This window comes from Meriones unguiculatus, chromosome 8, assembly GCF_030254825.1.
Source record: "Meriones unguiculatus strain TT.TT164.6M chromosome 8, Bangor_MerUng_6.1, whole genome shotgun sequence".
NCBI classification, from domain to species: domain Eukaryota; kingdom Metazoa; phylum Chordata; class Mammalia; order Rodentia; family Muridae; genus Meriones; species Meriones unguiculatus.
The window spans coordinates 53,287,645-53,314,299 of NC_083356.1; positions in this window are offsets into that span (position 1 = coordinate 53,287,645).

Here is a 26,655-nt window from a genome sequence, read left to right on the forward strand (position 1 = left end):
GCCTCCTTCAGGAAATCCTACTGGTATGCGTCACCACAACTAGCTATCAGAAGAGGGAGATAACAGGGAACAGGACAGGAGCCTGCCACAGAGGGACTCAAAGGCTCTATCCTGCAGGGTGTCCTAGCAGGTGCTGAGACTTATAACCAAAATTTGGCGAGTGCAGGGTATCTTATGAAAGAAGTGGGAGATAGTAAGACGTGGACAGGATAGGAACTCCACAAGGAGAGCAACAGAACCAAAAAATCTTGGCACAGGGGTGTTTTCTGAGACTGATACTCCAACCAAGGACCATGTATGGAGATAACCTAGAACCTCTGCTCAGTTGTAGCCCATGGCAGGTCAGTGTCCAAGTGAGTTCCATAGCAATGGGAACAGGGACTGTCTCTGATATGAACTTATTGGCCTGATCACCTCACCCTGAAGGGGGAGCAACCTTACCAGACCACAGAGGAAGACAATGCAGCCACTCCTGATGAGTCCTAACAGACTAGGATCAGAAGGAAGGGGAGGAAGACCTCCCTATCAGTTGACTCTGGGAAGGGCATGGGTGGAGAAGTGGGAGGGGAGGAGGGTGGGAGCTACAGGGGGTTACAAAGTGAATAAATTGTAATTAATTAAAAAAAATCTTAAAAAAAAGAAAGTTGGGAGACGTTTACACCCAGTGGTCACAGTTGCGATAAGTACAGTGATGGTTTATTCAAGTAGCATTTCTATCCCCTCAGGTCTTAGCCTTGATCTGAAGGGATCTGAAAAGAGTTTTCCTATTTCTTAATACAGGAAAGTATGTCTATATAATTAAAATTATTTTGGGGGGCTGGATTACTGTGGTTTGCTGTCGGAGAGGCTGCAGGAATTTCCTGAGACTCTGGGAGCCCAGCTGAACTTGAAAAAACGATGCTTCCTCTGGAGAATATCCCAGGTGCAAATTTCTCCTCTTTGGCTTTCAGTCAGATGTCTGCTCTCCAGCTTCCATCTGCTAACCAAGGCCTACAATACTTTCAGCCTCTGAGACTTACTGTTGAATAAACCTACACTTTCTAGTTCTTTCTGAACTATGGCTGGCAGGTTCAACTCAGCTTTTCTGGCCCAAACTCCTCTCCAAACTGACTGATTCAATCTGGCTTTTCCTTAAATTGCACTGCTTGGAGTTATACCAACTCTGGCAATTTGCTCTAATCTTCTGGCTCTTTCTGGTTCTCTGGCTTTTACTGTCTGTGCTGACCTTAACTGAGATGCACTCATGAAATGCAGGAAACACACAAATTCATGAAAGAACTCACAGAAGAACTCACAGACTAACTCAATTCTACCATATTGTGTGAACTCAGTTGAACTTCTATCTTTCTCTCTCTCTCTCTTTATCTCTCTCTCTTTCTCAATGTGCTGCCCTTAAGTAACCTCTGTTTTCTCTCAGACATATTCTATCCCTGAGTCATTTTGTCAAATCTTATTAAAAATCAATTAATTAATTAAGTTATTTATTTATTAAAATTTATTCATTTTTTTTTAACCCAGCTATAGCCCTCTCATTTGTCTCCTCCCATTCCCACCAACCCTTCCTCTATTCTCCTTTTCCCTCTTCCCTAGTCCACTGATAGGGGACATCCTCCTCCTCTTCTATCTGATCCTAGCCTGTCAGTTCTCATCCGGGCTGGTTGCATCATCTTCCTCTGTGGATGACAAGGTAGCAGCACATTAGCCTCAATTAGGCATCACTTTCAAACATTATTGCTTCCTTCTTGAAACTAATCTCACCTGCATTTTTTTTTTTCAGATTAAAAGTATGTACTAAGGGCATGTCTTGATTCCAGCCATAGGGATTAAAGGTATGTGGCCTGTCTGAATTCCAGCCGAACCACACAGACTTAGGTCTTTGGATGTAACTCTGACTCCTTGCCAAAACAGTTATATTGCCAGATTAAAAATCCCTCTACACATTAAATATACAGTTTTTTCACACACTTCTTCCAAAACTTTTCACACTGTGTCTTTTACTGTGTTAAGTTCTTGAAAGTAAATCTTTCTTTATTTTATTTAAAATCATAGTTTCTTCATACTACTTTAAAATAATATTTATTATTAAATACAACTTTTATTTTTCATTCTTGTTGTTGTGTTTTGCTCTAGGAGACAAGGTGTTGGGTAGTACGAGCTAGCTTAAATATCCTTATGTAACCAAAGCTGGCCTTGTACATATCTTCCTGCTTTTGCTTTCCAAGTCTTGGACTGTAGAATGTTAATGATGCCATTTTTATATGGTGATGGGAATACAATGCTGAATCTTGTGCTTTCTAAGCAATCATTTCACCAGCAGAGTTATTCCTGAGATATTTACTTGTTATCTGAAAACTTACTTTCTCCTGCTTTTATCTCTACTCACCTTTATTTGACAACTGGACAAATTCAGGTAAAATAAAAAGATGAAAAAAAAAAGATGAAAACCATACAATAATTTGTAAAGAGGGAATTAAAATTGTCTTAAATAGTTAATGAAGTAATAAGATATTGGTTATTGTAAATACTATGGAAATTGAAAATGTATAAAAGAATACTTGTATTTAACAAAATCACCTGCAACCCTGTTGTTGAGATATCATTCTGGAGGAAGAGTTTACTGCTCTCACAAAAATGAGTTCTATCCTTTGTTGAAGAGGGTATAACTGACTCACTTACCACACAGGAATTGCTGTTGTACTGGCAGGCCTTGGAAGAAATCCGTTCTCTGGAACCAGGAAAAGCTGTTCACAGAAGGGATTCTCATCAGAGACACTCCACAAATTTGTCAAAGGGCATTAGTGGCAGAGAATTCTGGCTTTGGGGCTTATCACCCATCATGAACTGTTAGGAATGTTACCCAGGGAGCTTTGTGTACTGCAAGAGATGAGGAGGTCCAGCTGGTGAGGTGGTAGAAAGCAGAAGCCTCAAAAGGCAAAATGATGTCCTCATGTCTCATCTTTCCAGAACCCTTTGCTGATAAAAAAAAGTAATGTTTTGGGGCCCAGCACACCAACAAGTATTTTATGTTTATTTTAATAGGACAAGTACAAGAATGGATTTGAAGCTAGGAGGCTACAGCTCTTTTTCTGCTGCTTCTTTGTCTTAGCAAACATTGGCCATAGGATGCCATATCTACTTTTTAAAATGCTTGTTATCATTTTCATCTCCATATCACTATTCTTACAGGAACAACTTTACTTTTTTATGAATGGGCCACAAAAAATGCAATTCTCAAATATAATTATCACCATGATTTACTTAAGTGGCTTGGCACATTCTCTATGGTGTCTAACATATATTGCAAGTTGAATTTACTGGTTTATTTGTATTTCTATTCTATATTCACTAGCAGACAACTTAGAAACTGTTGCAGGATATTTGATCCCACTGTGAACTCTACGATTATGTCCTGGAAAAATTATTTCTAGTTTTAGTATGGCTCAGCCCTAGCACACACCTTTAGTCCAAGAGCTTTCTGTCAATAGGATTAAATAAAGTTAACCCTAAGTCGTAGAGAAAATAAGCAACCAGTTAACCTGAAGTAAGCATGGGGAAAACAAACAAACAAACAAACAAAAAATAAAAAAAACCCATAAAGAGTTAGAGGAAGTCTGGAGGATGGATAGAGAGATGCACAGAAAGTAGAAAAGAGGTACATACAGTTTGAAGGGTATTTAAGACAGCATGGAAAGGTTGTTTGTTTGTTTGTTTGTTTGTTTTTCCTTCACAGATGTTGGCTAAGTAGAAGGGCAAGCTGAGGGCATCTCTCCCTCTCTGAGCTAGCATGTTTTCACTTTAGAAACTTGCTCCTGAACTTTCATTGGTAAAAGCAAATGATTGAATTGTTGTTTGTAAAACAGTGCTTTGGCACTCCAACACCTGCCACAATCACAGGACAGAGATACCATTCCAAGTGTGGACAAACTTTGAAGCCATGAGTTTGGTAAGCCATCTGGAAAGTTCTCAAGGAGAGAGTTAAGGATGGGAAGTACCATAAGAGAAAGCTTTAGGAGCCTGTATAGTGCTATTTTAGATGGCCTAAAAATAGAAGCAGAAAATGAAAAGCTAAATAACCTAACTGAAATTTACTCAATACTGATTATTATCATTATCATTATTATTACTATTATTGTATTTTATACTTTATTCTTAAAAGCCATAGTGGCTTTCTGTACTTGCTCAAAGAAAAAATGGATTGATAAGATCCAAACCTTAGAAGAAGAATTAGAGAGACTTATAAATGAGAATAAGAAAAATACTCAGTTACAGATGGAGGAATTTAGACAAGCCCTAGAAAGACCTAAGAAAAATAGGCAGATACAGATGGAGACATTTAGACAAGCCTTAGAAAGAGCTAAAAAAAATACCCAGACAAAGACAGAAGAATTTAGACAAGAGCCTACCACTCCATTGTATAACGAAACTGAAAGCAAAAGGTTGGTAGAAAACCAACCTTAGTTTATCCAGTTATTATACAAGACATACCAGGAAATGGTAAGTACCCTCAAAGTTATGGAGAAGTTAATGGAATCCTACAGACATACTAGATTTGAGAAGATTTAAGGAAACAATCATTTCCTATGGGATGCATTCATCAAATGTGAAGTAAATAGTAAATTCAGGGTCAAATCAGAAAAAACAAAACAAAACAAAACAAACAAACAAAAAAAAACCCATTATACTCAGTTATAATAACAATGTTGCAGAAAGAAGAAGATAGGGCCACAGAACAACCAAATCAAGCCAGAGGTGAAGGTCAATTAGAAAGGCAGCTTGAATCTGATGATCACACTTTGGTGCTATGTTGTTTAGCAGTTAAAAATGCTTGGGATAACGTTGAAGAATCAGGGAAAATATCTTAGTCATTTATTATACAGGGCTCAAAAGAAGGCTTCACTGCCTTTTTGCAAAGATTGAGTTAAAGAATAATAGAAATATATCAGATTCAGGACTCAGAAAAATACTGATTAAATCTTTGGCATTTAAAAATGCTAATTCAGCATGCAAAGGGGTGGTTAGACCTTTAAAGCCAAGACCTTTAAAGTCAAGATTAGAGAAGCAGCTGATGTTGGCTCTCATGTTTATGATGAGAATCTGACAGAAGTAATTTAGAAAAGTCTTAAGATAAATTAAAATGGCAGATGTTTTAATTGTGGTAAGCAAGGTCATTTGAAAAGGGATTTTAGTCAAGGCATTCCTAGAAACAATGCTGTCTCTTTTTTATTGTTTTCCTTAAATTAAAAAGAAAAAAGGCTTCATCCTCTTGGAGTATGCAGAAGGTGTTGCAAAGACCAACAATAGACTAATGAATGCTGTTCAACAAGGAACAGGGAAGGTAAGCCTTTGCCTTTGGGGAACATCCTAGGGAGCCTCCCACAAGTACCAATATCAAATTCAATTCAATCATTGCTTGTCTGCATCAAAGAAACTTATCCATAGAACAATTAAAAGATGTAATGCCATTGTTAAAAACAACAGTGCAATGGGCATGGTGACACACATTTTTTTTAATTATTACAATTTATTCATTTTATATCCCAGCTGTGGCCCCTCCCTTGTTCCCTCCCAATCCCACCTTTCCTCCCTTTGCTCTACCCATACTCTAGAGGTAATCAAGGACAGAACAGCTTCAATTAAAAACAACAACAACAGAAAATTCAGAAGATATCAGAAAATGAGTATTTTGGCAAGCTGCTATAAATGATAAGAAATCAAAGCTAAAAATATACAAATAAATATTATTGAAACTGAAGGTTTAATAGACCTAGAAGCAGATGTAACAATAATTGGAGCAAAGCCTTGGCATCAAGATTGGCCTCTTCAGGAGGTAAATATTCAGCTTCTAGAGATTGGAATTTTATCTCAGATAAAGCAGTGCCAAGAGGGTTCAAGTGTATGGGGCCTGAAGAACAAGTAGGAAAACTAGAGCCATATATGTCTAATATCAGTATGAATTTATGGGGACCTGATTTGTTGCAGCAATGGAAAACACAGAGTAGCACTTCTCCAACATCAGAAATAAACTATAAAATAAAGAATGCTTCTGAGAAAAATAGTAAAAGGTGTTTTCAAGAACAGTTGCAGATTTTTCAGGTTGTACAGAAAGCAAACAAACAAAAAAATAAAAACCTGCTGAATTAAAGCAGGAAGAGACGTTTTACCTCTGAAGATATGTTTAGTTTCAGATTATCAAAAGAATTTTTCAAAATTTCAGTTGAAGGTAATACTTTTTCTATTGCCAAAATTGTTTTATCCTAGGAAAGGTATAATCCACCATAAAAGGACCTCCCCCCCAGACTTAGGGTTGGGACAGGTTTTGTTTTTATATTTCCAGGAGAATAAACACATTCAATTAGAGAATCCAGAGACCACTGGACACATGAAAAAGCTGAAACAAAAGCATTAAATTGGCCAAATGTAAACTCTTATTTTTCCTGGAACAGTACAACCCCTATCCCTAAGCCCTCCTTACCTCTTAAACACACACACAGAAGGATGAATCCACCTGGATTGTGTAATTGTGTAATCTACCACTGGAGAAAACTGTCCCATGCCTCTATTGCTGGCAGGTTCTGTCCAAACACTGAACATCATTCTACCTAGTCAGGATATTCATTAAACTGACAAACACTACCCAAGATCAGCTTTGATCTAAGATTAAAATGACCATTTCATAGAACTTTGAACTCAAAAAAATCTCTAATCCTGGAAATCTGCCAAAATACAACCGACTGGACATTGTAGAAAGTTTGGCAGAAACAGTTTCTTTATTGTAAATAGTTTTGCTGTGTTACAGTTAAAATCTTTCCTTTAAAAATTGGGAGAGCATATAAATAATATAAGAATAATAGGAGAAAATATTAGATTATTATTATAATTTATCATTCTTCTTATTATTTTTGAGATAGAGTGTTTTGGTGTATCCTTGGCTATTCTGAACAGCACCATTGAGCTTACTAGAGGATACACATGAAGATCAAACTACCCATCAGTTACATATGTGTAGGGGGCCTTTGTCCAGTCCATGCATACTCTTTGGTTGTTGCTTTTGTCTTTGTAAGCACTCATGGGTTTAGATTAGTTGACTCCGTGGTCTTCTTTTGGCATTCTTTTTCCTTCCAGATCCTTCTATCCTTCCTCCCCTACTCTTCCACAGGACTCCACAAGCTCCAACTAATGCTAAGCTGTGAGTCTCAGCCTCTGATTTGATCAGCTGCTGCTTAGGGCCCTCTCAGAGGATAGTTACTCTAGGCTCCTGTCTGTAATCTTAGCATATCATTAATTGTGTCAAGGGTTTGCTCTCTCTCATAAGGTGGATCTCAGATTGGGCCAGGCATTGGTTGGCCATTCCCTCAGTCTCTACTCTAGCTTTATCTTAGCACATCTTTTATGCAGGGTAAATTTTGGGTTGAAAGTTTCTTTTAGATGGATTGGTGTTCTTCTCTCACCACTATAAGTCATGTCTGACTAGAAGGTGACCTCCTTAACCTCCAAGGCCCCCACTGCTAGGAGGGGGCCAGAAACATCCTCATATCCTTCCTGTAGCCTATCCTGTCTAAGTTTTCTAGATTGTTTCAGTGATGTCTCTGTCTGTGGTTTCCCTTTTTTCTCCCAAGCCCTCTCACCTCTCCTCACCATTCTCCAACAACCGATTCCACATGTGATCACCCCCTTTTATTTTCCTCCTTGAACTTTCTCCTATCTAGTTACCTCTCTGCACCCACATCCACTGTCTATTCTATTTCCCATCTGACTGAGAGTCAAAGGAGGGCCTCCCTTGGGTCTTCCTTGTTACTTAGCTTCTTTGGTTCTCTGAATTGAAATATTGTTATCCTGTAATATATGGTTAATATCCGCCTGTAAATGAGTACATACCATGTGTATCTATCTGGGTCTGGGTTACATCATTCAGGATTATCCTTTCTAGTTCCATACATATGTCTACAAATTTCATCATTTTTTTTATTTTAGTAGCTGAATAATATTTTTTGTGAAAATGTACCATATATTCTTTATCCATTTTTCTGTTGAGGGACATCTAGATTGTTTCCACTTTCCAGCTATTGTGAATAAAGCTGCTATGAACAAAATTCACCAAATGTCCTTGTGGTATGGTGGAGCATTTTTGGGTACATGCCCAGAAGTGGTATAGCTGGTTTTGGAGATAGTATTATTTCCAATTTTCTGAGAAAGAGTCAGTTTGATATACAAAGTTGTTGTATGAATTTGTTCTCTCACCAACAAAGGAGGAGTGTTTTCCTTTCTCTACATCCTTGCCAGAATGTGCTGTCACTTATGTTTTTTAATTTTTTTAAAATTATTATTGTTTATTACATTTTATTTACTTTGAATCTTGGCTGTGTCCCCCTCCTTCAGCTCTTCCCAATACTACCCTTCCTTCCTATTCTTCCCCTATGCCCCTCCCCTAGTCCACTGATAGGGGAGGTCCTTATCCCCTTCTGTGTGACCCTAGCCTATCAGGTCTCATCAGGACTGGCTGCATTGTCTTCCTCTGTGGCCTAGCAAGGCTGCCCCCCCACGGGGGGGTGATCAAAGAGCTAGCCACTGAGTTCATGTCATAGATAGCCCCTGCTCCCCTTGCTATGGTACCCACTTGGAGACTGAATTGATGGGCTACATGCAAGCAGAGGTTTTAGATACTCTACATGCATGGTTCTTGGTTGGGGTGTCAGTCTCTGCAGGGCTCCCTGGGCCCAGATTTTTGGCTCTGTTGGCACTTATGTTTTTTTTTTTTTGTTGTTGTTGTTGTTTGTTTGTTTGTTTTATCTTAACCATTCTTATAGGTGTAAGATGGAATCTCAGAGTCGTTTTGATTTGCATTTCCCTGATGACCAAGAGCAATGAGTATTTCTTTCAGGCTTTCTCAGCAATTAGAGATTCCTCCGTTGAAAATGCTGTTTAGTTCTGTATTTAATGGATTATTTGATTTGTTTGTGTTTATTTCTTGGGTTCTTTATACGTTTTGGATATTAATACTCTGTTGGATATAGGGTTGGTGAAGATCTTTTCCCTACGTGTAGACTGCCTTTTTGTTCTATTGACAGTGTTCTTTGACTTACTGAAACTTTTCATTTTAATAAGGTGCCATTTATTAATTGTTGATATAAGTGTCTGAGTGGTTGGTGTTCTGTTCAGTAAGTTGTCTCCTGTGCCAATGAGTTCAAGACTCTTCCCCCACTTTCTTGTCTAATAGAGTCATTGTATTTGATTGAGGTCTTTGGTCCACTTGGTTTGTGCAGGGTGAGAAGTATGGACCTATTTGCATTTTCTACATGTAGACTTTCAGTTAGACAAGCACAACTTGCTGAAGATGCTATCGTTTTTCCATTATATAGTTTTGGATTCTTTGTAAAAAATAAAGTGTCCCTAGGTGTGTGGGTTTATTTTTGGCTCTTCAGTTCAATTCCATTGATCCTCCCGTCTGTTTCAATGCCATTGCATTGCTGCTCTGTACTAGCAGCTTGAAATTTGGGACAGAGATACTTCAAGAAGTTATTTCAATGTACAGAATTGTTTTAGCTATTCAAGTTTTCTTTTTTTCCATATGAAGTTAAAAATTGTTTCAAGGTTTGTAAAGAGTTGAGTTGATATTTTGATGGGGATTGCATTGGTTCTGTAAATTGCTTTTGTTAAGATCATCATTTTTGCTTTGTTAATCTTACCAATCTACAAGTATGGGAGATCTTTTCATCTTCTTATATCTTTTTCAATTGCTTTTTTCAGAGACTTACAGTTTTTGTCATATAGGTCTTTCACTTGCTTGGTTAGAGTTACACCAAGATATTTTATATTATTTGTAGCTATTGTGAAGGGTATTGTTTCTTTAATTTCTTTCTCAGCCCATTTGTCATTTGTAATAAGAGGGCTATTAATTTTTTTTAGTAAATTTTGTATCCAGCCACGTTGCAGAAGGTGTTTATGAACTGTAGATATTCTGTGTTAGAAATTTTGCGATAACTTACATATGCTATCATATCATCTGCTAACAGGGATACTTTGACTTCTTTTTTATTTTCCAATTTGTATCTCTTTCATCTGCATTAGTTGTCTTTTTCTTCTAGTTAGGACTTCAAGTACTATATTGAAGCTATATTGATAGAGTAGGAAGCCTTGTTTTATCCCTGATTTCAAAGGAATTGCTTTAGGTTTTTCTCCATTTATTTTGATGTTGGCTATAGGATTGCTGAATATTGCCTTTATTGTATTTAAGTATGTACCTGTATCACTGATCTCAACAAGACTTTTAACGTGAAGGTGTGTTAGATATTTGAAATGATTTTGGGCATCTAATGAGATGATAACGTGGTTTTTATCTTTCAGTTTTTTTATATGGGGGATTACATTGATGGATTTCAGTATATTGACCCATCCTGCATACCTGGAATGAAACCTACCTGGTCATGGTGGATGATGTTTTTGATGTGTTCTTGGATTTGGTTTGCTAGGATTTCATTGAGTATTTTACCATTAATGTTCATGAGGGAAATTGGCCTGAAATTCTCTTTCTTTTATGTATCTTTTTGTGGTTTAGGTATCAGGTGACTGTGGCCTGATAGAATGAATTTTGCAGTGTTCCTTCTGTTTTTATTTTATGGAATAGTTTGAGGATCACTGGTATTAGCTCTTCTTTGAAAGTCTGGTAGAATTCTGGCTTTCATAGTCTCTGCTGAGAAGTCAGGTGAAATTCTGACAAGTTTGCCTTTATATGTTACTTGACCTTTTACTCTTGAATCTTTAAAATATTTTTTTCTTTACTCTGTACATTTGGTGTTTTGATTATTATATAGCAGAAGGACTTTATTTTATGTCCTAATCTGTTTCATGTTCTGTAGACCTCTTATATGTTTATAGACATCAATTTCTTTAGGTAGAGGATATTTTCTTCTATGATTTTCTTGTGAGTATTTTGTGGGCTTTGGAGCTGAGAATCCTCTCTTTTTTCTATTTTTATTATTCTTAGGTTTTATCTTTTCATAGTGTCCTTTATTTCTGGGATGTTTTATGTCAGGATTTATTTATGTACTTATTGTTTTATTATTATTTTAATTTGCATTTTATTCACACTGTATCCCAGTTGTAGCCCCACCCCTCATCTCTTCCTGGCCCCACCTTCCCTCCCTTTTCTTCCCCTATCCCTTTTCCTTAGTCCACTGATAGGGGAATTCCTCTAGACTACTGTCTGACCCTAGCTTATCAAGGTCCACCAGGACTGCCTGAATCTTCTTCCTCTTTGGGTATGCTAGGTTGTCCCATGAGGGAGAAGTGATCATGGAGCAGGCAACAGAGTTTATGGCAGAGCCTATCTCTTCTCTCCTTGCTAGGAGACCCACATGGAGACTGAGCTGTATATGGGCTACATCTGAGCAGAAGGTCTAGGTCCTCTCTATGCATAATCTTTGGTTGATGCATCAGTCTCTGCATTCCCCATTGGGCCCTAAATTTTTGTGGCCTTGTTGGTCTCCTTGTGGGGCTCCTGTCCCCTCTGGTTCATTTTGCATCCCCCTTCTTCCATAAGACTCCCTACTCTCTGTCCAAGTTTGGCTGTGAGTCTCTGCATTTGTTTTGGTTTCCTGCTGGATGGAGTCTTTTCGAGAAAAACTGTGGTAGGCTCCTATCCTGTTCCTTCTCTTTTACCACTTCTGGTATCAATCTTGTTTGCCTTTCTAAATGAGAATTAAGCATCTTCCCTATGGTGCTCCTTATTGTTTAGCTTGTTTAAGTCTGTAGATTTTAGTATGTTTAACCTTATACCCTTAGTCATCAGAGAAAAGCAAATGAAAACAACTCTGAGATTCCATCTCATATTCATCAGATTGGCTAAGATCAAAAACTCAAGTGACAACACAAGCTAGAAAGTATGTTAAGAAATGGGAACACTCCTCCATTGCTGGTAGGAGTGTAAACTTCTACAACCACTTTAAAAATCAATCGGGCACTTAAAAAAAAAAAAAACTTAAACAGGAAACAAGCTAGGAACCTGCCACAGAGGGCCTCTGAAAGTCTCTGCCCTGCAGACACTGAGACTTATGGCCAACTGTTGGGCAGTGTGCCTGGAATCTTATGTAAGAAGTGGGAAATAGTAAGAGCTAGAGAGGACAGGAACTCCACAATGAGAGCAACAGAACCAGAAAATTTGAACACAGGGAACTTCCCAGAGACTCATACTCCAACCAAGTAGCATGCATGGAGATAACCTAGAACCCCTGCACAGATGTAGCCCATGGCAGTTTAGTGTCCAAGTGGGTTCCATAGTAATGGGAAGAGGGACTGCCTCTGACATAATCTGATTGGCCTGCTCTTTGATCACCTGCCCCTGGGGGAGAGCAGCCTTACTAGGTCACAGAAGATGACAATATAGCCACTCCTGATGAGATCTAATAGGCTAAGATCAGAAGGAAGGAGAGGAGGACCTCCCTTTTTAGTGGACTTGGGGAGGGGCATGCATGAAGGGGGATGGATGGTAGGATAGGGAGGGGAGAAGGGAGGGACTTATGGGGGATAAAAAGTGAATAAAGTGTAATTAATAAAAAATACTTTTTGGTAAAAACTGTTTCATATATTTTTTAAAAAAATACAATTCCTTTTCTTTGTTGTTTCTATTAAAAAAAAATCCTGGAATAGTGCTACCCCAAGACCCAGCTTTACCCTCCTGGGCATATATCCAAAAGATGTTCAACCATACAACAAAGACATTTGTTAAACTATATTCATAGAAGCTTTATTAATAATAGCCAGAATCAGGAAACAACCTAGATGTCCCTCAACTGAAGAATGGATACAGAAATTGTGGTACATTTACACAATGGAATATTGCTCAGCAATTAAAAATAAGGAAATCATGCAATTTGCAGGCAAATGCATGGAACTAGAAAGGATCATCCTGAGTGAGGTAACTCAGAAGCAGAAAGACACACATGGTGTATATTCACTTATAAGTGGGTATTAGGAGTTTTTTAAATTTAACATTTTCTTTGACATGTTTCAGTTTCTTTGGTCATTGCCTGCTGCCAGTCCCAGGAAGGTATCCATAAGCTGGTGGGTTTGGGTGGGTGACCTGCTGCCAGTCCCAGGAAGGTATCCATAAGCTGGTGGGTTTGGGTGGGTGACCTGCTGCCAGTCCCAGGAAGGTATCCATAAGCTGATGGGTTTGGGTGGGTGACCTACTACCAGTCCCAGGAAGGTATCCATAAGATGGTGGGTTTGGATACGTGACCTGCTGCCAGTCCTAGAAAGGTGTCCATAAGATGGTGGGTTTGGATACGTGACCTAGGGCTGCAGGAGTGCTGGGCAGGACCCCAAGAATTTTTCCTGATTTTAGACGGCTGTCCTGAAGATGGAACTCTGAGTATCCCCATGGATTCTTATCTCACCTGAGAAACATAGATGTTGGGGTTTTGGGGTTCCCAATATGGCTTGCCTGTCACCCTGCTCTCATTACAAAGCTGCTGTTCAGATACCTTGAGTGGTCCGCACTGCCATCTTGGATCTCTCGCCAGTCTCTGTCATTTCTATAGTGTTGGAAGCTGCTTGTTCTGTACTTCCTGTTTATTCAGATAGTATTCATCCTCCTTAGGTCTCTGATTTGTTTGAAGACTAGAGAGTTATAGTCTTATAGTTAAGCTTAAGTTGTTTAGGATTTAAGAAAACTATTTTAAAGTTGAAAAACAGTTTCTAAATTGGTGTATTCCAGCCAGATTACACAGATCTGGAAGGTCTTTGGATATAATCTTTTGCCAAAAGAAGCCGTGTTCAAAAATAAAATTTCTTTGTAGAGTAGAAAGGTTAGCTGGGTGCTCTCTCTGCAACTTTGAGCTAGCAAATTTTCACCCTGGCTCCTGAATCTTCATTGCAAAAATCAAATGATTCAATGTTGTTTTAAAAACAAGAAACAAAAAGTTCTTTATTTATTTAAACCTCATTCTACATAATCAATTAGGCAAATAATAGTGACCCTATTTCTCATTTATTGGATATGTTTCCCACTGCTATTTTATCTTCCTTTCTCTTCCTTCCTTCCTTCCTTCCTTCCTTTCTTTCTTTCTTTCTTTCTTTCTTTCTTTCTTTCTTTCTTTCTTTCTTTCTTTCTTTCCATATTTCCCCCTTTTCTTAGCTTTTTGAGGCTATGGCAAATTTCTCTCATCTGTTCCTTCTAATAAAATGCTTCCCTAATCATGTAACTGTGCTGTTTAAAGCCTCTACAGATTCTTTCTTGCTTATAATAATGTTTTTCAACCTTTGAGTATAAGAAACCTTAGTTGACCTATACAGAAATTTTAATCTGGAAATATGGCTACTCTAGCTGGAATATGGGCAGACATTTAATTCCCAGGAGACAGAGGCAAGCAGATCTTTGAGTTCAAGGCCAGCCTGGTATAAATCAAGTTTTGAGTAAAGAAAAGTTTAAGTCCAGGTGTGGTGGTACTGGCTTTTCATCCCACCTCTCAGGAGACAGAGGAATGTAGATCTCTGAGTTTTAGTCAGGGTTATTCAGGCAGTTTGGCTGAATCATCGATTTGAGAGGCAGTACAGTGGAGTTGAGAATGAGAAGCAGCCACAATTTAGAACAGATTTAGAGAGTTAGTATGGTGCCAAGCAGAGCAATTCAGTTAGAGGCTGAGAGAAAAGCCAGATTGAATATGTCAGGTAGGAGAGAAGTTTGAGCCAGAACGGCTGAGTTGAACCAGCAGCCAGAATTAAGATAGAAATGGAAAGAGTGAACTTATTCAGCAATAAGTCTCAGAGGATGAAAACATTCTAGGCCTAGATTGCACAGAGGTTAGAAGATTGGATGACTTTACCTAGGTTAGCAGACAGGGGCAGTAAGCCTCTAAAGCAACAATTAAATCAAACAAATAAAAGATGCTTTAACAGTGAACTTCATGTTTTATACAGAGGACAGTGAACAGAGTAGGACAGGATGCATCCCACACTATGCTTCTTCTATCTTTTGTGAATAAGATTGTTTGTATAGTGTTTCACCGCAAATAATGAATGCAATTCAAATCAGTTAATTTAGTAAGTACTCTGCTATGGAATAAATTTTCAGTCTTTGATATGAAAACTACAATAGAGCACTACACTACTTTTAACCTCACATATAATTCTTCATATTGTGCCAGGAAAGTGAAAACTCAACCAATCTTATTCAATTGTTCAGAGTACCTTGCATGTGCCTGAATTTTTACATTCACTTAATATTTAATAAATTTCTGTCATACTTAAATTTGTCAAATTCCATTGTAAGTTCTACAGAACTAGTGCTGATAAAAATAGGAAAAATTGTCAGTTCATAAGAAAATATATAAAATGCTATGGAAATAAAAAATTGGGAGTCAAGAATTTTAGGACGTACAGTTTGATTATGACTGTAGTAGGTAGGGAACATCTACCAGAGATGTTGACAAATGAGCACTATTCCAAAACTGGACAATGAAATAAATAGAGTTTAGACATTTGAAAGAATAGCTTTTCTTGAACGAAGAATGCCAATTTTCTTAGACAAGAGCATATGTAGAATATTAGAATTTCAGAAATACAAAGTGAATGTAGTAGAAGGACAAAATAAAAAAAAGAAAGAGACAGTGAGATTATAAACATGATGGTAATTAAACAACAAAGAATGAAGGAAACCATTGAAACATTTTTGGTTTGTATGCAAGGTAACATGCTCTCATCATTTCCTACAGTTACTATCACCATTAAAACAATGGAAGCTTATTCTTCTATAGTTTGGAAATCCAGATTTTCAAAATTGCATATGTGCAAGACTGTGGCAAGTCTGGTCTCTCTGATTCTATAAAGGAAATCTTTCCTAGCTTCTAGTGGTGACCTCTGTATCTTGATAGTCCTCATTTGCATCATCAGCAAATGAAATTTTGCCTCTGTCTTCATGTGGTATTCTCTGTATCTTTCCTGTCTCCTGCTAACAAGAAAGGGGAAGACAGAGATTAGAATAAGCACAACTAGATAAGACTTTTCTTTCTTGAGTAGACCTTAAGTTATCTAAATATGTGAACACAGAAAGTATCCCTATTATTTGAGGATTTCATTGCCTATTTGGGAAGAAACAATTCCATTTGAAGACTTATTTTAGAAGGTGCACAAATGGCCTTTTGTATTTTGTATTTAAACATGGAAACAAAATTGGAAACAGTAAGATCAGCAATGATGTGGTGAAACACAGCAAAGTAGATGGAGGTACCTAAAATAGTGATATCATGAATTGGTGAAACTTAACTGTATTTCAAAGAAAGAATTTAGAGAACTAACTTCACCAGTGGTTCCACTATAAGTTTAAAATACAGCCATATGACACACTTTAATTTGAGCAAATGTAGACATGAAATTATGAGCATAATTATAAATTATATTTATAGTTATTAAATTATAAAGAAAGGATGGAAAATTGATTTTAAAAGGTTGTGTTGGGTACTATGTCTGATATGATAAATTTGAGATATATTTGAAGTATTTTGCATGATAAAGCAATAACAAGATATTTCAAAGAGTTTTAATGACAAAAGTTAAATTCAGCTTTCCTTTTATATCTTCACAAGTATGGTACATCATATCTTAACAAAATATTAATATTGATAATGTATTAGTTTAATCTGGCCACCATAACAAATTACTCCAAACTATTTGCTTACCTAAACAGAAATGTAGTGTGCTGCACTTTCCTTGACACAAAACTAAAACCAAGACAATAGCAGGTTTGACTCCTTACAAATATTCAGAAAATTTCTTCTATGCTTTTATTATATATTCTTTCCTTTCTCTTTTACCTCTCTTCGCTCTCATGTTCTTCTCTTTTTTCCTTTGTTTTATTTTACTCACCTTCTCATTGACCCACCTGAATTTTTTACTCGTTCCTCTGCTCCCCTTTGTTTCTACATGCTGAATAGACTTAGAGAATAGCCAACATTTAAGAGGATTCCACCTCGAGTTCTGAGAGCACACTAAAAGAAGCATGCATGTATAGGTTTTTATTTGATTTATTTATTTTTATTTTTTTAACTTTTATTAATTACACTTTATTCACTTTGTATCCCCCATAAACCCCTCCCCCCTCCCCTCCTAATCCCGCCTTCCCTCCCTCTTCTTCAGGCATGCCCCTCCCTAAGTTCACTGATACGGGAGGTCCTCCTCTCCTTTCTTCTGATCTTAGTCTATCAGATCTCATCAGGAGTGGCTGCATTGTCATCTTCTGTGGCCTGGTAATGCTGCTCTCCCCTCAGGGGGAGGTGATCAAAGAGCAGGCCAATCAGATTATGTCAGAGGCAGTCCCTCTTCCCATTACTATGTAACCCACTTGGACACTAAAATGCCATGGGCTACATCTGTGCAGGGGTTCTAGGTTATCTCCATGTATGGTACTTGGTTGGAGTATGAGTCTCTGGAAAGACCCCTGTGTTCAAATTTTCTGGTTCTGTTGCTCTCCTTGTGGAGTCCCTGTCCTCTCCATATCTTATTTCCCACTTCTTTCATAAGATTTTATGTACTCAGCATCTGCATTGATAGTCTGCAGACCCACTTATAAGATAGGATAAACATACTAAAATCTGTACCCTGAAAGAAGAGGGCCTCTGAAGGACTTTACCTAGCAGTGTATCAAAACACATGCTGAGACTCATAAGGAAACCTTGGGAAGAGTGCAGGGAATCATATGAAAGAAGGGGAAGTTAGTGTGACCTGGATAGGACAGGAGCTCCACATGAACTAAATATATCTGGGCCCAGGGGTCTTTTCTGAGTGTTTCTCCAACCAAGGTCCATGAATGGATATAACCTAGAACCATTGCCCAGATGTAGCCCATCACAGCTCAGTATCCAAGTGGGTTTCCTGGCTAGGGGAACAGGGACTGTCTCTGACATGTATAGGTTATTAAAATATTTTTATTAATCCTTTGAAAGTTTCAAACACAATATTTTGACCATATTCACCTTCTGAATACTCTCATAGCCACCCTCTCAACCTTCACTTTTTCACCCACCAACTTTGTGTTTTCTCTTGTTTTACACACCCATGAAAGCCCATTTTTGTTGCCAAACATTCTTCAGAGTAGGGCCTTATTTTTAATGTAGTCAAACTACAATTGTACCATCATTAAAGAAAACTGACTCATCTCTCAGCAAACATCAAAAGCCAGTAGCAACTATAAAATTAGTGGTAATTTTCTTTCAGTATTATGTATGCCCATGTTCATAACTTTATTGAATTACATAGACATCTTTCATGTAACAAAATGTTTTTATTATAATTTTTATAGGATATGTTGAATCATTTCATTGAGTTCATAATGTGTGGAAAACTTCAATTTTGTTAGATATTTCTCTGGATCAATATAAATACCACGACGTTTAGCTTTTAGTTAATGGACTGAATAGGATAAAAACAACCATTACTAAATATGGATAAAGGATTACAATTGATTACTGGAGATTAAATGAAGGCTTTTGGGGGAATATGGTGAATTTAACACAGACATTAAAACAGTTTGCTTGAAAAGGACTACTTTAAACTTTTTGTGTATGCCCTGAACAGCAAAATGTGTTTAATATAACCTTATATTGTGACAAACTACTAATATTAGTAACATTTTGCATAATCTCATTGCCATAATAAATTATATAATTTTTGTTTGTTTAACCAACCACTTTAGTATTGACGTCAAGGGCTAATATGCAACATCAAATAAAAATACTCCTAGTTTGTGACATAAATCAAATAATAAAACCTTCAATCAGAATCCTTTATCATACTCTCCATACACTGTATGACAGAGAGACCATTCCTGCTCTTTCATCCTAGGCACATTTAATTCATGCACAGTTTCATTTGCTCAAGTGTCTTCTAACTGGTGTCACTATGGGCAAGGAGTTTGATAGATCTTTCACGCATCTTTCCTTACATAGCATGTACAGTACTGAGCCATGTCTTACCCTTATCTTTCATGTGCCAATGGAAATCTCAAAGAGCCATGACTTATTCTATTTTTATAGGTGTCACAAGGGAGGAACTCTGCTCACCCTAATAACGACTTCTCAACGTCTAGAATAATAAAAATCAGTTTTTGTTTTTAAATCCACCAGACCATGGTACATTTTAAGCTAAAACAGTGAGATGATATGATGTAAGTGGTTATATAGAAGCCATGAAGAAAAAACTCAAGTTCAAACTTTTACAGTTATTTGTACTAGGTTTTGCCTAGTGATAATTATTCAATGGAAGAGCTGCTGCAGTTCTGTTTAATTAATCACCATATGAAGCTTGATTTTTCATTTATATAAAAATTAATTTTCTTTTAAAATAATTTTGCCTGTTTTAGATTTTGAGTTTTCTTACATATATATGATAAATGAAGCTATAGCCCCTTTAACAGAAGTACATCATTGGTAAAGAATGTTAGTTTGGTATCAAAGTCATTAAGTACAACAATAAGAATACAGTTCCAATATATCTTATCTTTTTTATTAATCAACTAATAGTAAACTATTGGTAATTGTACTAGTCTAGTGAAGTTACAAATGTATCTGAAGCTGAATTTACTGTTCATTCTAAACAAAAGACTAATTAAGCTTTAGAATGAACAAATGAAGTGTCATTTGCTCCATGAAAGTGATTAGAAAAAAGCAATATGCTTGTGAAATAAAAGAGAAGATGAATACCGTGGACACATATTTTATTAGTTCATCTAATTACCAATAAAAATACATGTCTGTTTTTCCTTCCTTCTCAATATCTTCCCCCCCCACACATTTAGCAAGAAAGACATCTTTTTTTGTTTTCCTTTCTTGATTAAACATCTGTTAAATAAATTATAGTTCCTTTTAATTATGTTGCGATGAGAAAATAATTGAACCTTGGGTGAAGTATTGACTTTACTATCACCATGCATGTTCATGCGCACATTCATGCAGGATACATGTAGAGTACAGATGTATAACCCCCACGTGGTGCTCAGAGGACAAATCTCTATTTTTACATCTTTACCTGGGTGCGGAGATGAAATTGAAGCCACCAAGCTTGAAGAGCAAACATCTCACCCACTGATTTATCGTACTAGTTCAACAACCTGTTTCCTTTTATTTTCTTCTGTGTTTTTCCCCAACGTAATATTTGTATTGATTATTTGGGGAACTTTACTTAATGTATCCCAATTACACTCATCCCCCAGTCCTCCCAGGTCTGCCGCTCCACCCTGTGACACCCTCCTACAAGAAAGAAAGAAACAGAGAAAGAAAGAAAGAAAGAAAGAAAGAAAGAAAGAAGAAAAAACCAAAACAAACAAAAACCCCAAGTCCAATTTGTGCTGCCCATATACTCACTGTATATAGTCAACTGCCCAATGGCCAGTTTCTTAAAGAAAACTGAGTCCTATTCTTCTTACACCCCTGCCAGAAGTATTCATTAAATTAAAAAAAATCAACAATAACAAATGCAAAAAACTTTCATATTGATTTTTTAAAAATTTATATTAATTTACATCCCGTGGTTGCCCCTCCTCCCCATCCTCCCCTTCCTCCCAGTGTGCCCACTTCCCCTCCTTTCACTTTTCCGTCTCCCTTTCACCCCAGAAAAGGGAAGCCCCCCTCTCCCTGTATCAACCTTCCCCAGCACTTCAAGTCACATTAAAACTGAGCATATCTTCATCCCCTGAGGACACGCAAGACAGCCCTGCCAGGGAGAAGTGATAAAAAAGCAGGCAATAGAGTCTATGTGAGGAATAGCCCCCACCCCCTCCACTTGCCAGGCAACCCATATGAAGACCAAGCCGCCCTTTGACAGAATTGTGCAGGATGCCTAGGTTCAGGTCATGCATGCTCCTTGGTAGATGTCTCCTCCATGGAACTGGATTAGCTTTCTTTGTTGGTCTTATGAAGTTCCTGTCCCCTCCAGGTCCTTCTGTCTTTCCCCAAGTTTCTCCTGTTTGACAACATAGCAGAGTATCATTAGTAACATGGGCTGGCTCTCTGCTGTGGGGATGGGTCTCAGGTTTGGCCAATTATTGTCTGGACTTTCCCTCTGTCTTTGTTCCATCATTAAACCTATACTTCTTGTAGGGATGGTAATTTTTGGGTTTACAGGTTTTGTTGGTGGGTTGTTGATCCCCTTCTTCCACTAGACCTGCCTGGCTAGGAGGTGGTCACTTCAGTCTTCATGTCTCTCCCCTCTCCTTGTTAGGAGTCTCAGCTAGAGTCGCACCCATATCCTCCCAGGTGCCTATCCTGTACAGGCCTCCAGCTTGACTAAGAGATGTCCCTCCCCATGTTACCTTCTTCTTCATAGCCCTCTCACCTCCCACCCCGATCCTACCGACATCTGATCTGCATCCTTGTTTCCCTCCCATTCCATCTCCTGCCCAATTTCCTCTTTTCATCTACTTCTGCTGTCTATTCTATTTTCCCTTCTGAGTTACATTCAGGCGGCTTCCCTTGGGCCCTCCTTATTGACAATTTCATGTGTGTGTAATATGCACTCTGGTTATTATAATCCCCAATTCTCCTCCCATCTCTACTATTACTCCTTTCCTCCCAATCTCCACTTCCACACTTTTGACTGTATTATTGTTGCTGATATTATTTTTGAGGCACATTGATTGTTTAACAATAAGCACCTATGTGAACAGGGGTTTAGAACTACCATGGGATACTGATGATATTTCAGTGTGAACATAATTAATGAAAATGACAACTCCTTTTAGTATCCATCAGTAGTCAATTACTCAGCCTGTAGAGATGGTGCCAAAAGCTGCCAAAAACTTCATCTGATTCGTAACTATTGATAGACCCAGTTTTGTGTAGACCTATTGCAAGCATTATTAGATGCTACAGACAAGAGTAATGTACCATGATCACAAAACAGTATTTCATAGCCTCTCTCCATGTCTTCCAGATCTTACATTCTTTAAGCTCCGTCTCCTAGAATTTCCTTCAGCATTATATCAGGTAATACAAATAATCCTGTTTACTCTTCACTTAGCCCCAGTGCCTTCAGTGGCTTTGGATCCCTGTAGTCAATAAACTTCACTAGAACCAAAGGCTTGTCTGAAGCCAGGAGTAACAGTTGTGTACAGACAGAAACATATTTAGGCGACTTGGCAAAGTGAACATTTTATTAAACAATGGTTTTAATTGGTAAATATTACTATAAATATTTATTAAATATTATACGCTGCCCTTCTATATTTTTAAAACTATGTGAACAGTACCAGGCACCCTGTCCCCCTTGTGGGCTGGTTCCAAATCTACTTAGAGAGAAGCTAGTTGCTCCTGTAATACTCATATCACTCTTTTTACAGTGGGCACATCTTTCCTGGAAGAGTGATAATGTAGAGTACAGGCTGCACAGTTGGGAAAAATCATTGATGCCTTTTCTCCCTGAGCAGCCAGCACAGTACCTTCCAGCACTATCAAAATGAGTCAGCAGAGAGGAAACTTCTAACTCGGTTCTAGCTTTATTTTCTACATCTTGCCGTTAAAGTGTGTGACATCTTCAACATTAGGGTCTTACCACTTAGTCCTGGTGGAAAATCAAGGTGAGTTACAAACAACTGTATTGTTTGGGGAAAATCTCACACACCTGGATGTAGTCTTCTATTAACCCTTGTTTCTCAGGAACAGCAATTTTCCGACATGTGGGCTGTGTCTCTTTTAAATATTTTATATAAATATGCATATAGACCCATTCACATATCATTAGTTTTCATAATGAATGCTTTTGCAAAAGAAATCTTCTAGATTTTATATTTTCTTACATTAAGAATTCTCCTCATTCTCAAAGTTTCACTTTATATAAAAACTAATGCTGTTAAGTTTGATATTTAAAAGTTCATTGAACACTGCAATCATGAAGGTAATAAACTATAGATAATACAATGAGAGTACATGTATGCAACTGGCAAGTCAGCAAAAATACATAGCTTAAAACCTAAGCCATAAAGGATGTCTTTTCTTTGGCTCAGAGTAGATAGGTGACTTGAAAATCATTTACCTGTATGGTTACATTCCTCATTAAAGAATATCTTGAAAATTACAGCTCACTTATGAATGTTTTAAATTTGTCCCCATTTGTATTTCATTTATAAATGGCTTTATTCTAAAAGATTAGAATCATTCCAAATTCCATCTAATTATTTTTAATGATTCTAAATACCCAGCCTTACTGACTATTTTTCCTTAACAGCTTTCACAATCCAGCACTCTTCTCTCTCCCACAATGTTCAGATATACATTTGCTCTACTGAATGATTAAAATCTATTTCTAGCCAGCATCTCTGCTTGTGTTCTTTCTTTTTTCTACGACATTCTGTGTGATGCTGTCAATTTATTCTTGATAGTGAACACCCCTGAGCATGCTACTCCTGTTGCAGTAACATTTAACATTTTCCCTCTGAGTATTACATTCATATTCCTTAAACAGACACTCATACTTTTGAACCTCTGTGTTTAGACTTTTACTTCTGTAGTCTAATAAAACAAAGCCACCCTCATTTTGTCATGTACATTATCATTTTTCTTTCATAAAATCTATTTATGCAATTATTTCTTCTGATTCTTCCTTCTCTCATATTTGCATATGGAAATGCACATAATACATATACTATCTGATTTTCCCATTTTGTGTATAAACTTAAGTTGTGTAAATTATGATGGTACATAACTTCATTATTATGAAATCAATATATTAATATTTTACAAACAACAAATAACCATTTTACTTCCCTTTGTTTTATGATTATCCTTACATAAATTTTGGAAATCAAAAATACAAGGAAAAAAAGAATAAAAGCATTAACCAGTGGACTAGGGGAGAGGGTGAGGGGGGAAAAGGAGAGAGGGTAGGACCAGGAGGAGATAAGGGAGGGGGCTACAACCAGGATACAAAGTGGAGAAATTGTATTAATAATAATAATAATAGCACATTTTAATAGATGTATCCTTCGATTATCACATGCTTTACCACAAGTAATCTGAGCAGAGTTTCTTTCAAGTTTCAGTACAGGACATTGACTAGTATTTTAAATCTACTTCAATATTTTCTGTATCCTTTTTATTGAGGTTATTTTTTCTTAAGTTCAAGTACTTTTGTATATGTTCAAAGAGTCATCCTTCAATAAGAGGCAATAAAAGCCAACTTTCAACAAGTTCAGAGATTACAGATTAGCTTTATTGCACAAAGGCTAAAGTTTTAAAGCTTCTCTTTAGGTCCTTTGAGATCCAAGGTTCAAGAGGTCCAGCAGAAGCATCTCCCAGCTCAGCTCTGTGTTTGTACTCCATGTCTACTCAGTCCATTGTAGTTCAGTTAGAGTGTCTTTACACCTGTCTGTCCCTCACAAAAAGAAGTTGCAAAGTCACGGAAAATAGACATAGGTCATTCTTCAATGCAAGTCAAATATTCTGGCTTTATGTTTTATTGATATGTAGTATCATAATTTTAAAAAACAAAAATAAAACTACAGGCTTCTTTGCAGAGAGATGTGATGTTTTGTTTACAGTCTTTAAAGTTATATCTTAATTATCACAGTTATACCAAGGTTTTCTAAAAGCTGGATTGTTTGCACATTAGTATTACTACACACAATTAAATTAAAAATTGGAAAGTATTAAAGCCTCCCATTTATTATTGCCAATCCATTAAGTATTTAGTATTTCGTTAACATTTTCTGTTTCTTTTCATCACTACTCAAAAATGATACTGTAGCTACATGCTTTAACTGTCACTCCTTGCACACATAAGCCCATATTCAACAGACAAAACTTCACCTGCAAACTGAGACATACATAAAACACTTTGTTAAGACAGAGAAGAAATTCATAGTTAAAAAAATTAGATGTAAATTTACCAACAAAGCTATGATATTAGCTATAGTATTTTGATCATGTAGAAAATCTAGATTCCCTGTTTTGATAGACTACCAAATGGATTTACAACTATTTAAAGTCTGCTTCCTTCTGCCTATTGATTTTAAGACAAAGCTATTTATTCTGCTGAAACTATCATGTACTTTGTCTATTTATATGTTTCTTGTAATAGGCATACAATCTTTAAGATTAAAACTTAGCCAGAGTTTTAAAACAAAAGGACAAAGCTTCTCTTTATGTAGAAAATAGCAATAAGGAAAAGTTCCCATGATGAGAACTAAAAGGGGGACTCCACTCTGAACATCACCTGAAGTTCAGTCTTTGTTACACCTGCACTGTTTGGATCAAGCCTATAAACATGAAAACAAAACAAAACAAAACAAAACAAAACAAAAAAAAACCCTCTTAATACATATGAAGAACTAATTACTTAACAAAATTTATTTGAAAGAAAATTTTCCAATTTACTTAATTTATTTTTATATTAATTATAGTTTATTAACTTTGTATCCCAGCTGTAGCCCCCTCCCAAATTCCCTCCCAATCTCACTCTCAATCCTTCATTCTGCTCCCATGCCCCTCCCCAAGTCCACTAGTAGGGGAAGTCCTCCTCCCCTTCCCTCTGACCCTAGTCTATCAGGTCTCATCAGGACTGGCTGCATTTTCTTCCTCAGTGGCCCTGCAAAGGTGCTCCCCCCTCAGGGGGAGTTGATCAAGGAGCCAGCCACTGAGTACTTGTCAGAGACAGTCCCACTCCCATCACCAGGAAACCCGCTTGGAGACTAAGCTGCCATGCTCCATATCTGTGCACTGATTGCAGTTTATCTCCATGCATGGAATGTAAACTTGTACAACCACTCTGAAATCCATATGGTGCTTTTCCAGAAAATTAGAGATATTGCTACCTCAAGATCCAGCTATACCACTCCTAGGCATATATCCAAAATATGTTTAAGTAAACAACAAGGACATTTGCTCTACCATTTTTTTGTAGCAGCTTTATTTGTAATAGCCAGAATCTGGAAACATCCCAGATGTCCCACAACTTAGAATGAATGCAGAAATTGTAGTACATTTATGCAATGGAATACTACTCAGCTATTAAAAACAAGGAAATCATGAAATATGCAGGAAAATGGTGGGATCTAGAAAAATATCATTCTGAGTGAGGTATTCCAGAAGCAGAAAGTCAAACACATGCTATATACTCACTTATAGGTGGATATTAGCCATATAATAAAGGGTAAACATACTAAAATTTATACACCTAAAAAGCTAAGCAAGAAAGAGGAGCCTGGGTAAGATGATCAATCCTGACCCAGAAAGGCAAATGGGATGGGCATCAGAAGAGGGAGAGAGCAGGGAACAGGACTTAGTTGTCCTTCTTTGGGGTATCAGTCTCTTATTTTACTTACTTTTTACCTTTTGTCATAAACGTAGGGACATTTTCACATTGCTAGCTTGCAAACTCATTTTGAAGTCCAAATAACCACACATGAAATTCAAATGCTTTGGGGGGCAGCCAAAAAGGTCAGATTACTTGTTTTTCCAAAAGCTTCACTCATAGTCCCAGTTAATAGTCAGGATGAACTAGAGGCTTCTGTATTCCAATTATCAAGTCACCCCTAACCTCAAGAGGATATTAGAAAACAGGAAAAAAATCCAGCTTCCCTGTGCTATGACTAGACGCCTGACCCACAGAATATGTGAGAGCAAAATATTTAAATTGTATATGTGTACTTTTGTGGTGGTTTGTTACATAACAGGACAA